The following is a 16167-nucleotide window of genomic DNA, read 5'->3' on the forward strand; positions in this document are numbered from 1 at the left end:
TTATTTTGTTAGTTTTTTTTAAACTATTATTTATTGTAACTGACTTCAATTCCCTTTTCTTTTCTTTCAAAGTACTTTTTTATTGCTCTGGTAAGCAGACGAGCATACAGCTTACCTGATGGTGAGTGGTTACCGTTACCCATGGACTTCAGCAATGCCAGGGGCAGAGCCAAGCCGCTACCGCTTAATACTCTCCACAAGCCTCGTTTGAAGAAGGACATGTCATAGCGCTCGGGAAACACCGTGTAGGGGAGCTCATTCCAAAGCCGGATGGTACGTGGTAAAAAGATCTAATAGCAAAGAAGTATATATTGATATTGTTTCCATAGAAATTTAATAATAATTAAAATCGTTTCACTAGTTTGTTTTTAAATAGAAAAAACTCGAAACAATATGATAAATCCTGAAATATTGTATTTTATTTTGTGATGCGGTTAATTTCTAAACTAAAGAAAGAGGTCGGTTTTCAATTTTCTAAATTATGTTATGCTACATATATGTCGGAGACGGTCATTAGTTTGGTGGCTAAACGAAACGCAGCACGATTCCCGAGAGATGGCAGCACTATTGCGGTATCTTCGAAACTCGGCTAAGTTCGTGCTGCGACAGAGCCTAGCAGATGGAGGCGCGTAGACGCCATCACACTTACCAACCAGCCTTCTTGAAGAGCGGTGCCTCTGTCCTAAGAACTGTTATTCGTTTTCGTTTGCTAACGTCAAGAGAAGATTTCTAACTTGTTTTAAGACAGCAAACGTGATTGGTGTACTCAATATTTCTCTTAGCTCGATCACCCTATTCGCTCCTACGATGTCTGACGATGGTGTTAATAATTGTGGCTTCTCCGACATATACATAAACCTGCAACTTGAAGAGTACGAATTACTGTAAATACGCCCGTAGTGATTACTTATGAAATTATTTTTATACACGTTCAAATATCATACCTCGTATCTTTTATCTTATTTTAATAAAAGAAAAATCATTGTAACCCAAAATATCTTAAGCAAAACAAAACAATATTGCTTTATTTTTGAATAGAATAAGCCTCGTTTTTTCTTGGCTTAATCCTGTTGCGGTTGTATCGTGATTCGAAGCTTTGCTTCTAAGCTGACTGGTTCCTACTTAAATACTTTTAAAATCCTACGCTATTCTGTTGTGATAATTTCAATGTTTGTGGCGATTCAACATTAAGATTTGTTAGTATACAATTTTTCCATTATTTTGCTATTTAAGCTGCTAAAGTACTATTTATCTCGACCTTAATGACTTTGCCATCGCACAATATTTCTCAAATGCTTTATCATTTGATGTACGCTTTTGCAATGTACAAAAAAAGCTTGATTGGTAAAATTAAAAACAGCTAATCGCTTAAGTGCGACAATAGACATTATATCCAAGTCCCAGTTATATTTAGGTTGTGTTATAATTGAAACCGAAGCCCATGAATATTTTTGGGCAGAAATAGACTGGATGATAGTACTTACTTGCAATTTTAATGTATGGTAAATTGTTAAATGCATCGTCTACAAAAGCTCATAGTAACAATTTTAATATAAACTATCTGACCCGGCAGACTTCGTAGTACCTCAATCGATAAATGAAAGACCTAAACTTTTATCTATATCTATACTAATATTATAAAGAGGAAAGATTTGTTTGTTTGTTTGTTTCGAATAGGCTCCGAAACGACTGGACCGATTTGACAAATTATTTTTCCATTAGAAGCCGACATTGTCCCTGATGAACATAGGCTACTTTTTCTTATTTTTTATTTTTTTTATTTTTTTGGTTACATGTGTGTTTTAATGTTTCCGAAGCGAAGCGAGGGCGGGTCGCTAGTGTAAAATAAAGTTAAAACAAACAAAAGGAATCCGTCCGACGGATGTGTCCCCATCAAAGGCAAAACAAAATTGTTATTTTTATTGAATTCCGAGCATTTTCATATTTTTTCACCTTTTAAACCTTCTCTAGACTTCCACGAATAATTCAAGACCAAAACTAGCCAAATCGGTCCAGCCGTTTTCAAGTTTTAGCGAGACTAATAAACAGCAATTCATTTTTGTGTAATATATGTAAATAGATTTTTTAATTGAAGTCGGCATTCAGTCTCTGTTGAAAGCAAAGTCATGAAGCCTTTCTCAACTCAATATATCGTTCGGTATATTTCTGTTTCCTTAAATAAGTTTCGGTTTTGTTTGTTTAGGACTTTCTGTATCAGTTCTCTTCGGTACTCTAGTAACGGGACCCCTGAGACCTTTCAGGGTTGAGGTGTTTTTACGGTTTTAAAGGCAAAGATCACTCCAATGTTTTTTTTTTATGTTCACAAGTGTAATATCCAATGAATTTTATTATTACGAGTAATTTTACGAGTTGGGCTAAAAGACAAAAAGCAATGGCGGCGAATGGCTGTGCTTCTGGTAAGCCTGATGTCCATAATCTAAACCACGGGGAATATCCATTATCAGCAGGGCTGTATGTCTCATTCGAAAACAATAAAACAAAACAACAATATCTCAATCACTTCTACACATACAAGAACCAGGCTTTCAAAGTCGAAAACAAAAAACGCATTCCAACTGGTTGCAAGCTAAGCAAACATTAACTGTGCAATAACCGTATAAATATATAATTAATCGTCAAACATCAAACATCGAAAGAGACCTTAAGAAAGCCCAATTGCCAAAACCGACAACCCGGGACAGATCAGCCTGGCCCCGTAGAGCCGACCCCAGATAACGGGAATAGGGACGGTTAGTAGCAGTAGTAGTAGTATTTGAGATTCTTCAATTTATTCAATTTTAAGAGCCATGTTGGGAACCTAGAGCTATATTTAATGTCTTGGGTACTTCGGCCAAACAAATGATTAAAGCTTTCTCGTTTGAAGATAGCAGCTGTCAGCGATCAAGACAATAACCTTATTTGAATTCATTGAATTGAGGTTATTATCTTAGTCAACGGCGCTATCGTTTTGATGTCTATAGTTTCCTTTATAGCAAAAGCCGTTGAAGCTTCGGAAACCAACTCACTTTACATTTTTTTGTTTTGCACCAGAATGTATAAACTGATGTATATGTCGAACCAGAACTGGATAGTGGCTCTTGGGTGTGGAGCGCCAAATTGCAAAAAATTCACAACAGGCCGACAGAAGGCCGGTCCAGTGGCCGCCAACAATACAGCCGTCAAATATCTAGGTAACTACTATATATATACTCCTCAATATATCTATCTACAATTGGAAAAAAAAACAAAAATATAAACTTAAGTAACACACCCATTACGTTTGGATTCTTAGCTAAGACTAATTATAACCATTTGAAGAAGAGAACACAACTTAAGAGTTAAATCTACCCTCAATACGTACGCATTAAAACCAACACAAATCGAGAACCGGCTTGTCGCCGACAAATTCGGGAATCAAATCTTTCATTAAACTCGAAAACAAAGTTTAACAACTCGGAATAATTTGTTTGTAAATTACTTTCTAGAGCAAACAGTAGGGGTGTGAACTGATGAACGAAATGATTCAAATCCTTAAATCTAACTTCGTTTTCGCAGAGTGAAACAATATGGAAATTAAATGGACTACCAGGTCAGATGTCTGCGCCGTTCTTCAAACAGAAACGCATTACCGCTTCTCTGCAGAAATAGACAGGGTGGTGGTACCTACCCATGCGGGTCCATAAGACGCCCTACCACCAATAATTACTAATTACAATGTTTGATTTTCATTACACAATGCTATTTCTTCGTCAAGGATGTATTTTGTCAATATGGATTAGGTATCATTAGAAAAATTGGTATCGGCCTGCAGGATTCGAATACCGGCACAGTCGTATCGCTCAAAACGAATGCACCGGGCGTCTTATGCTTTAGGCCACGACGAATGCCACGATGAAAAGTATTAACCGACTATCTATCTTGACTAACGTTGACAGAAATAGCTAAAAAGATGGTATAGATATAGTAAGAAAAGATTTTTCTTCATAATTTTTCGGAAAAGTTCGTATTTATCGTGCTCTCCAGATCCTCTTAGAGCTGTAATACGGCGATTCAAATATTCGTTATAGTTTTAACCATATTTTCAGATTACTTACAAAAAGGTTGTATAGCCATGCCGAAACCTCGAAAACGGTTAAAAAATCCAGTCCAATTTTTTATATGGCTGGCTATACACCACAGGTAATTAAGCATTTGCTCAGTTTTGTTATTCAGTGATTTTTACTATGGAGCCTTTCGTAAATGCCTTTAAGGAATGAAAGTGGATTAGGATAAAAAGAAGAGAACGAATATAAAAGTCGCAATATAACCAATGATCTTTGGACAGATCTACTAAAATCCTTGGTCGTTTTCTTGCAGCCCTAGAAGGGACCTTTTGTATTGGTATAATATTGCAATGCCTTAGTGTTTATTACACAGTCGAGTGGTCCTCAGGGGAGAAATGCCGAGCGTAATCGGAAGGTTTCAGGAAGCAAACATAGAATCGGACCGATGGAAACTTGTTGGCTTTCATATCAAAATGGCGATTTGTTTTTTTTTTTCGATTACCGTTTTCGTTCCTGCGAAAGGGTTGACTGTGGTGATGTGATTGGATTTGTTAATCTTAAATATTATTTGGTTATCCAGTTTACCATGTGGTAACATTTCCTAAGGTTTTAATATGCAAACGAGCCAGCTATCCGCAAGAAACCATCTTGGTTTCTGTAACTTATGGACGCAATGCTAAAGGAACTTTTAAGCCTTTCAAACTTTGTTGGAAGAAGAACACATCGTAGCACTCGAGCAAAACAGCGCATGTTCCGTGATAAAAATTATGTTCTACGAGCAATCTACATCAAGCAGCGTCTATCCTCCATCGTTCAGGGTCGTATTCTCACTTTGTTCGGACATGTCGCGACGGGGTGACGACGCAGTGGAGTGCTTTGTGAGGATATGATTGAGGCCAGGGTATGATCGAGGGTAAAAGACCACGCGGCAGATTACCGTTACGATGGACCGACCTAATAAAGGCAGCTCTAAATGGTCCCGTCAACGAGTGCTCAAGAAAGGCCGTGGTATGCGAGGAAGGAAAATCGTGGCCTAAAGGCTAAGACGTCCGATGCATTCGTATCTAGCGATGCAACGGTTTTCGGATCCCGCAGGCGGCTACCAATTTTTCTAGTGAAATACGTACTTAACAAATAAATGTTCACGATTTACTTCCACGGTGAAGGAATAACATCGTGTAATAAAAATCAAACCCGCAAAATTATTTGCGTAATTACTGGTGGTAGGATGTCTTGTGAGTCCGCACGGGTAGGTACTAACTACCCTTCCTATTTGTGCCGTGAAGCAGTAATGTGTTTCGCTTTGAAGGGGGGACAGCCGTACTGTAAAAACTGAGACCTTAGAACTTATATCTCATAGTATGTGGCGGTATTTACGTCGTAGATGTCTATGGGCTCCGGTAAACACTTAACATCAGATGGCCTGTGATCTCGTCCGCTAACTAAGCAAAAAAAAAAAAGACTGGCGACGTCTTGTGAAGTGTGCCACCATCCGACCTGTTGACCACGACCACTCTGCTAAAAGTACAAATGACTGAGAAGAACATGCAATTAAAGCATTGTAATAGTCACGCATTGATTCGATATTTGGCTAAAACAGTATACAAAAATCAAAGTAGGTATTTTGAACAGACTAAATTATGAACGTGAATTTTAGGGGCGAAAATGATTTATTTTGGTGTATTACAAGAACCACGGTTAAATTTTTTTGTACATTATTTGGGTATCGGAGCTCATAGGTATCATAAAGCTGATGCCGCCATCTTGAGACACTAAGCGAAAGTTTTGGTGGATATTTGATAGCCACCTGTCTGGTTGTGCCGCAAATCAATCTTGATTATCAACTTTGAAGATGTGGTTATCGGTTTAGATGTTCATACGAGCTTGATATTATTATAATTACTGTCAAGATGATTATAATTTAACATAATTTGGTACGATACAATATTCTTAGAAACGATCCGAGCGCTGTATATTGAATTACCGTATTTTTTTAATATTGATTATGATTTGTAGCTGTATATAAAGTCTAGTTACAATTTCATATTAAAGTTTTGATATTAAATGAAGAAATTATACCTTGTATTTCTACGAAAATTTCAAACCAATTTAATCCACTTATAAATACTTCAAATAACTATTGATTTTCAATTATGGTCGGACCCTTTAATTTGTTTGCTTGTAAACCAAATTGCCTCATATGAAAATGGAGTAGGAGACATTTTTTCAATAGTCTTTAGAATTTTGAATTACCAGACGAGTTCCTGGCTCATTTTATGAGGAAGGGCAACAGACCATAGGCGAAAAAATATCTGTTTCCGTCTGCCTTAAGCTGGATTATGCGCGGCAAAAGTATGGACCCGGCTTTTAACTTTTCCAGTACAAAATAGCAGTTAATCATTGTATATTTATATTTTAGTCACTTACTAGTTTTCGATTTATGACTATCATCTTTAATGTAAATACCGACGAATATCCCAATTTGGTGTTGTATTTTAAGGGTTCTTAAAAGATTAATAGAAAAATATACTGACTTGATACAGTCTTGTTTAAAATATGCACTGATTGAATATGAACTTTATTAAGAGTGGAAATGTTTTTGTTACAGTATTCTTGCAAATAGCTGCGTAATCTTTAAATATAGTTACATACATGTATAATGTAGGACAAGACTGAGAGCATAGATCTCATATTTGGGCCGTGTCATCCCAAATACTTCCATTTGACTCCATACAAAGGAAGGCGGTTCGGATTTTCGATAATCTCTTTCTCACGGATCGTTTGGGGGCCTTTGGGTCTACGGAAGGACTTCAGTTCTTTCTGTGTTTTGTACCGTGCGTTCCATGAGGAGTGCTTTGAGAAATTCTTCGACACGATCTCTTCACTTCGTTTATGCCATGTACTTCCCACCATTGGAGCAGAGTTTATCCATACTACCTGAAGCCACAGCGATCATCCATAGTGCGTTTCCAGAGATATTATTTGCCACGTGGAATTTCCGCGGTGTTTCCCAAGCGCTATGAAAAGTCCTTCTTAAAACGATGTAGCAGTAACGTCGTAACTCCTCAGCAGTAGACAGGTATTTGGCTCTGCCCCTGGCATTGTTCGCGTCCACGAGCAACAGATTAATAACGATTAGTAATGATTAATAATAACCTATATCCCTTAGATAGGCCGTACGCTCGTCTGCTGCAATGGTAATAAAATATCTAAACATATTTTTGTCACTGAAATCCCCTTAAGCGCCTGGGCCATGTGTGCATTTAAATTCTAGAAGCAAATAAATTTACAATAAGATCTGAAGGTGCCGATAGGATTGTAGTTTTCTTTTCATTTTTCGCAAGGCCTCAGGATAGGTAGCTTACATTAGATAATTATATTCATTTTGATTTTCAGTACAGGACCATTTTAAATTTATCGCCTAGGTGTTAACGATCTTATGTTCCACCTAGTGTGTGTGGTTCACCTTTCAGATCGGTAGGCACGACTGTTTCGCGGCAGACATAAGAAATATAGCACCTTGCCTTGAATGTATAGTAATTTTAGCTTACCGAAATGGTATCTTACTTAAAATTCTCAGGTGAATCCCTTGTGGGGTGTTACCTTTACACCACACAATCATGTTTCTGCCAACTTTTGGTTGTTGTACGCATAACCTAACTTAAAACCCTCACGATTACCTACTCGAGCGCGTACTTGTACTAACAAAATTCAATTCCACGCTCCCGTTATCTCAGGTGAGCTTCAAGGGATTTTGTGTACCAGAATTTCATATCACAGGTGAATAACACAACAAATGGTGCTTCAGATTGCACAGTTTATTTCATCTTAGTCGTCAGTGCTCATCATATTTACACTCGGCTGTGGTGTTGTGTGGTATCGGTTACAGCGAGTAGTGTTGACCCAGATAATTAAATAGCGTGGGCTGATATTAAAGGTTAAAAGCAGCATTCTCATTTCAAACTTAATCCGTGAATGTATCTATTAACTAGAGACATAAAATATTTTATTTGTTAGCCCAGTAATTATAATTCCTTAATTTTGAGTATCTAATAACATTGCGAACGTTACGATGAATGTGTGGAGTAACGAGAATGGATAGAATACGGAATGAATATGTTGGAGGAAGTCTGTAAGTGGCACCTATGACAGAGAAGTTGATAAGTGCGCGTTTGGGATGGTATGGACATGTGATGAGACGAAATGAATGAATGGATGAATGAATTAATGAGGTTGGTAAGAGAGTGTTAATTAATGTGGAAGGCTATAGAGAAAGAGGTAGACCTAAGAAGAAATGGATGTATTGCGTGAAAGACAATATATGTAAGAGGGGATTGAGCGAAGAAATGATATATGATAGAGGATTATGGAAGGCGAAAACATGTTGCCCCAAACCTAGGTGACTGGGAAAAGGGCAAGAGAAAAATTAATTTCATTATGTCATTCTTTGTCGCGAAAATCATGTGTGTCACATAACGCTATGAGGTTTCGGACTACTCAGCCGTTTGCTCAAAAAAGCGCTTTTAATTAATTAGAAACAAAGGCATCCATCATACGACCTGGAACATATCACAGCGTCATTAATGAAACTCCTATAGAGAACGTGGTCAATTTATTTAAATTATGAACTTATTGACATTTTGTTGTATTACTTAAATACAATGATTGGGTCGTTGATGTATTTTAGAAAGCAGTTCATCTGATGACATTGCGAAAACATGGGCGACGAAGTTTTGGGATTATTATGAGGGGTATTACCAGCCTTCAGGTTTTATATCCCTGTATTAATACAAATTAATGTTAGATTACATTGTTTTGAGTCTTCGATTTGGGGTTTCAGAACTGTCAATCGTGTGAAGGTTGGGTGATTCTTGATTATTGACAATGATGGCGCATTACTGATACGAATGTATGATAACTATCTACAGTATAAAAGATTAGAGCTTAACACTAGGGCTTGGAATAGGAAACGGCGAAGATTATAGAAAATCGCCAGAACTCGCACCGCGCGTAGCTCACCTCGTAAAGCCCGTCCGAATGCGAAAGGGCGCGAATTTCGCGTTGATAGAATTCTTTATACCACAATCGAGCTTAGTTCGTATTACTTATATTGTTATTACGTCATTCTATATAATCGCCGGGTTATTCGTCAAGTTTTCCTTTCATTAGATTAAGAACGGGTCGTGTTCTAAATAAATGATTGAGCTTAGTGTAAAATTTGGTAAGGATTTTTGTTGTTGGGCGATCGAGTTTAATCCACTTGGTGTAAAGATACTGGACGTCATACATGGTATCGCCTGCCTTCATTGACAGTTGACGTATGAGGTGGAATGTGGAAAATCCCGAAAATATTAAATCACAGTACTGAAGGATATCATTTGATTAAATTGCCGTAATGGAGATTTTACGATGAAGCACAAGTGTATAGGACAATAGTCAACATATAAAATATACTTAGACCTTGTGTCTGGAGCTGAACATCGCTGTACATACATACATTAGTTAGAGCACCTAAATGAGGCGTCATTTCTACCTAGTTAATTAAAAAGCTTAGCTATCACAAATAATAGCTGCTCAATACCAAGTACTATAGTCAACCTCGCTTACTTTCATCAGAAATATTTTGATATTTTTTTTTTATTGGTTAGTTGGTTGGACGAGCTCACAGCCTACCTGGTGTTAAGTGGTTACTGGACCCCATAGACATCTACAATTTATTTTGAAAATTTCTTACAAATCTTCTCGACGTAGCAACCATTTTAATTAAATGAATTTTATTTACAAATGTGCCTCCTGCAACCCTAGAGGGAGACATTGATTGATGTATCGAGTTGTTAGCATCGAGCTCGATCAAGATATGTTTGTCGCGTGTGAGTTTTTAACACGTTGTACGCAGAGGATGACAGATGTAAGATGCTGTTTTTGTAAACTCGTACGATTGATGTGTTTCGAATCTATTTTTCTTTTTACGTAAGAATTTTGTGTGTTAAAGCAGTTGATTTGCTCATGAGAAGTTTGTTTATGATTTAAGACTTTGTGAATATCGTAAATTTAGTTCGTTATTCTTCAAAATGAACGAATCATGTGATGGCTTTGATGTCTTGTGGAACTATATATCATACATAGTTCTATATATCATGTATATCATACATCGTTAATGGTCCAAACAAAAGTGCTCCGTAAAGGTCACGACCCTCAGAACTGAGGAACATGATGCAAGGATATATCCAGTCATATTTAAAATAATATTAAGAATATATTTTTTTTTTTACTTTTTTATTTTTTTTTACTTTTATTAATTTTTACTGGTGGTAGGACCTCTTGTGAGTCCGCGCGGGTAGGTACCACCACCCTGCCTATTTCTGGCGTGAAGCAGTAATGCGTTTCGGTTTGAAGGGTGGGGCAGCCGTTGTAACTATACTGAGATCTTAGAACTTATATCTCAAGGTGGGTGGCGCATTTACGTTGTAGATGTCTATGGGCTCCAGTAACCACTTTACACCAGGTGGGCTGTGAGCTCGTCCACCCATCTAAGCAATAAAAAAAAAATTAGCTACGATGCCCTTTTTATCATCAGTGTTTTTGACGACGTAACACACAATCAAGCTCGTTACTGGCTGTTTTACCTATGGAGGCAAAGAATCCAATTACAATATATAATGAGATAATATAGTTCATATACAGCACACAACATAATGAATAAAAATATTTCCCGCGTAATTTCTTACGTCGATACCTCATTAAATATACGAGTTTCAGCGATCACGGGCCATCAAGCCGAAAACACACCGAGATAAGCAAAAATAAATCTTGAATGAGTGGGAGACCTCACCTTTTTACCTTGTAGGGGAATAAATACGCAACAAGACACATAATGAGCGTCGTGATAACACGAGCTCCCATTCTCAAACGAAAATGTCGGTTAGGCCGAAACACGGTGTTGGGAAGAGCAGTTTGGAAATAATAATAAAAACCTAGTACTCGAAAAGTACTGTAGAAAAATATAATAGAATGTATTCAGGCACTATAAAACATTATCACATCAGGTCGTAGTCTCAATTCTATTTCGATAACGATTTATATTTCAATGAGTAACGTAAAAAAGCTTCGCGGCAGAAAACACGTATTTTATGTAAGGCAAGTACTGGTGGTAGGACCTCTTATGAGTCCGCGCGGGTAAGTACCACCGCCCTGCTTATTTCTGCCGTGAAGCAGTAATGCGTTTCGGTTTGAAGGGTGGGGCAGCCGTTGTAACAATACTTGAGATCTTAGAACTTATATCTTAAGGTGGATGGCGCATTTACGTTGTAGATGTCTATGGGCTCCAGTAACTACTTAACACTGGTGGGCTGTGCGCTCGTCCACCCATCTAAGCAATACAAAATAATAATAAAAAAGCCAAAGGGGGTGACTGAAATACAGCGCTGCTCGATCCATCCACTTTGAATAGTATCAGATGAGCCACCTCCTTTTGAATTCTTTTTTTTCTTATATTTATTTCCCTGAAATAAGGAAAGGCATTTTTTTTTATTATCTAACTGGTTAACAATTATTGTAATCAGTTAGTTATTCAACGCCGTCTAACAAGCCAATAATTTTAAAACGTAGTAACCATGACAGTGTCAATAAGCGGTTACCAGACGGCCAACAGTTCGTAAGCCTAATTGTTAATGAGATTATTTATGATTGGCAAAAATGAAATTAGAAAGGTTTTGATTTGAGCTCGTGACCTAGAAGCGTAATTAATTGGTCCACGACTCTTATAGAGGTATTTTAGGCCAGATAATCTTAAGTTAATATGTCTACTATAAATGAATTGATGGTTTCACATAACTTAAGTTTATTTCCCGAGCCACTGATATTATAAAACCATTGTGGTTGTTGAACTACCTAAATAAGTATTTCACATTAATCGCGTTCGCTTATGTTAACATGCCGCTCCCTTTACCAACGTAAGGCGCGGCAGCTTTTCTCCTTTTCTTTGGATATAATCGAATCCCTTTGTTGTTACAAAAAAATCTTTCCGATTTCAACCTTAGAGGGTGCGAGTTGAAAACTTTGGTTTGTTTACGTAATTTGAGTGTCGCCGTTTTGTGTTTGATAAAAATATTGCGTAAAATTTATCGGTAGGTTTTGAAGGTTTTTGTAGAGAAAAGTACGCGACCAGATATCATTACATTTTTTTTTTTATTGCTTAGATGGGTGGCCGGGCCACCCATAAGCAAGCCCACCTGGTGTTAAGTGGTTACTGGAGCCCATAGACATCTACAACGTAAATGCGCCACCCACCTTGAGATATAAGTTCTAAGGTCTCAGTATAGTTACAACGGCTACCCCACCCTTCGAACCGAAACGCATTACTGCTTCACGGCGGAAATAGGCGGGGTGGTGGTACCTACCCGTCCGGACTCCCAAGGGGTCCTACTACCAGTGATAACGCAAATTATAATTTTGCGGGTTTGATTTTTATTACACGATGTTATTCCTTCACCGTGGAAGTCAATCGTGAACATCTGTTGAGTACGTTTTTCATTAGAAAAATTGGTACCCGCCTGCGGGATTCAAACACCGGTGCATCGCTACACACGAATGCACCGGAAGTCTTATCCTTTAGGCCACGACGACTTCAATAATCCTAAATAAACTATTTAATAGGAATATCAATAAATATCATTAGTGTTTTTGTGTAGTTAATGAATTAGATGTAAACTCACTAAATAAAACTTCGCAATTCGAACATTGTTCAAAACGCGAGGACAAGACGTTGGACAAGTCGTTCGTTTTAGTTTATACTAGCGACCCGCCCTCGCTTCGCTTCGGAAACATTAAAACACAAATGAAACCAAAAAAAAAATAAAAAAAATAATAAAAAAAGTAGCCTATGTTCATCAGGGACAATGTCGGCTTCTAATGGAAAAAGAATTTTTCAAATCGGTCCAGTAGTTTCGGAGCCTATTCGAAACAAACAAACAAACAAATCTTTCCTCTTTATAATATTACTAGCGACCCGCCCTCGCTTCGCTTCGGAAACATTAAAACACACATGAAACCAAAAAAAAAAAATAAAAAAAAATTAAAAAAAAGTAGCCTATGTTCATCAGGGACAATGTCGGCTTCTAATGGAAAAAGAATTTTTCAAATCGGTCCAGTAGTTTCGGAGCCTATTCGAAACAAACAAACAAACAAATCTTTCCTCTTTATAATATTAGTATAGATTATAGTATAGATTAAATGGGTACAATATTATACGTATATACTTATCATAATTATAATTTAGCAATCACCCATGAGAATACATCATAATCGTAATCGATCATCATGCTCGTCGCTTATTTTGGCCCCAAGTGACGTCATTTGTCAGGTTACGGTTAATTCCGTTTTGTAAAATTTTGCAGTGAAATAAATGAGATTTCCTGATTCATATTGCGTGGTGTAATGTATGCCTCGTCTAAGCGTAGCCAGAAGATCTTGATGTATGTATCTCTTCAGAGTTACTTCTTCTTCGTCGCTTTCTTCATTGCTAAAGGTCGTGTCCCTGAAACCGTGGCCTGTCTCGTGAGCTGTTTTCGTCTCGTCCGATCCTCAGCTTCTCGAATAGCGGTTGCGACTGGCAACCCAGTTAGGGCGGTTATTTGATCACACCAACGGCTAGGTCATCGGCCGCGGGGTCACTTTCCTTCTGCTTTGCCCGTCACAATCACTTTGTCCAAGTTATCTGACTGTCGGCGGACAATATGACCGAAGTAGCTGAGGATCCTCTGGTAACAGATTGTTGAGAGCCTGACTCGGATGCGAAGCTGATTCAGGATAGATTTGTTTGTCCTCTTGGTCGTCCACGGAATTCGGAGCATATAGAATTACTATTAAAAAGAAATGGCACAGTGATACTGAGACAGTGCTGGTAGTTGATGTAGCTAGTCATCTAGTCTTCTCGTTATTTCGACTCTCTAATCTCATATATCTTGAGACTCATCGTAATATTATGGCGTGCTATATCAGTCTACCCAAAATACAATTAAGATTTTTACCGAATTCTTAACAATAAACGAGGTATGTTTTAGTAAATGATCTTTAACCAGCAACGCAGCTGCTAAGGATTATTACAAAACATGTTTGAAAATAGAAACATTATTAGAAAACGTCCTTTAATATCAATGGAATTGTCCGGTACTTTTTGAAGTCGTTGTGGCCTAAAATATAAGACGTCCGGTGCATTCGTGTTGAGCGATGCAACGGTGCCAATTTTTATAATTAAATACGTACTTGACAAACATTCACGATTGACTTCCACGGTGAAGGTAAAACATCGTGTAGTAAAAATGAAACCCGCAAAATTATAATTTGCGTAATTACTGGTGGTAGGACCTTTTGAGTACGCACGGGTAGGTACCACCACCCTGCCTATTTCTGCCGTGAAGCAGTAATGCGCTTCGGTTTGAAGGGTGGGGCAGCCGTTGTAACTATACTTGAGACCGTTTTGGATGTCTATGGGCTCCAGTAACCACTTAACACCAGGTGGGCTGTGAGCTCGTTCACTTATCTAAGCAATAAAAAAAACAATACGTTCCACTTAATACTTCGTAAATGCAATGCAAAACATTGACTAAACAACACAAAAGACACATTTACATAGCTAATCTACGTTTTACAACATCAGATTAACATTTCGGAATACGGCCTCGCGATTGCCTCTCATAAATGCCTCAACTTAGACGAAGGCTTTGTAATTTAATATACTCGACTTACGATGTTAAAAGTGTCGTAATTTTAAAGGACTTTTGTGCCTAAATTTCAGAGTTAATGGTCTTTTTGGAGTGATAGCTCAGATCAAATAGTCCATAGACATAACAGGAATGCTGCTGTGAGTCTTGAAACATGACATGAGACACGCTCAAGGTATTCTTCACCACAGAACAGTAGGCAGGATAGTGGTATCTTCGACAGTCTGAAATAAACTCAACACTCCCTAACTATGTATACTATAGTCATATCTATAAAATACGTTAATTTACTAAAACCACCCGCATGCTAGATGACATCTTTGGCGTTTTAAAGGGCTTATTTCAGAATAACATCGTGTAATAAAAATGAAACCCGCAAAATTATAATTTGCGTAATTACTGGTGGTAGGACCTCTTGTGAGTTCGCGCGGGTGAGTACCACCACCCTGCCTATTTCTGCCATGAAGCAGTAATGCGTTTCGGTTTGAAGGGTGGGGCAGCCGTTGTAACTATACTTGAGACTTTAGAACTTATATCTCAAGGTGGGTGGCGCATTTACGTCGTAAATGTCTATGGCCTCCAGTAACTACTTAACACCAGGTGGTCTGTGAGCTCGTCCACCCATCTAGCAATAAAAAAAAGAGATAAATGTCCTGAAATGCTAATGTCTTTACAGAGTTCTAATGCAAGATACAAATGTCATCTCAGAGCATAATGTACTCCAATAATAACCGATTCTCGAGGCTAAGAGATCCTCTTTCTAAGCAGCTTACATGATTAATTTTCGTCAAGGCCGCTCAGTCAAAAGCATCTTTGATTGCGTTAAACGATTTTCAACCGTATACTTTGAGTTGTAAATCAGCATTTAAGTGCCGATTGTTTTTAAAACTTTTCAGTTAGGTACGGGAGCATTCTCAATGTTACTGTCGCGTGCTTAGTTTAGTTTAGTCTGTGTCGAGTCATCGCATAATAAAGAGGTTGCTAACTGTCGTATCTTTTTAATAATTATCACCCTACATAATACACATGCTTTATTTGAGGGTCATAATCTTGAACAGCTGATGGTGACAGGAAAGGTAGATGGCAAACGTCCCAGAGGACGCAGTCCTACGAGATAGTCGGACCAAATACGATCTTCTTTGGACATCAACTTCCACAATGCCCTTCACAAAGCTAAGCTAAGGATCGTAGAAGATGGAGGGAAATCGTACGGGAGAAACTGAGTCACGACCCTCAGTAATGAGGAAAACGACGCGAGGAGGAGGAGGATTTGAGAGCTATACAATACTATACATTTTTCAGCCATGTTTTTTTGGTTTTATTTGTGTATCACTAGTATGTTCAGTAGGTCTGAGAATCGGCTACTATCTATTTTTCATACCCCTAAGTGATAAGGGCTGTCC

The sequence above is a fragment of the Bombyx mandarina genome, chromosome 15 (genome assembly GCF_030267445.1).
Source record: "Bombyx mandarina strain Sakado chromosome 15, ASM3026744v2".
Classification (NCBI taxonomy): Eukaryota; Metazoa; Arthropoda; class Insecta; order Lepidoptera; family Bombycidae; genus Bombyx; species Bombyx mandarina.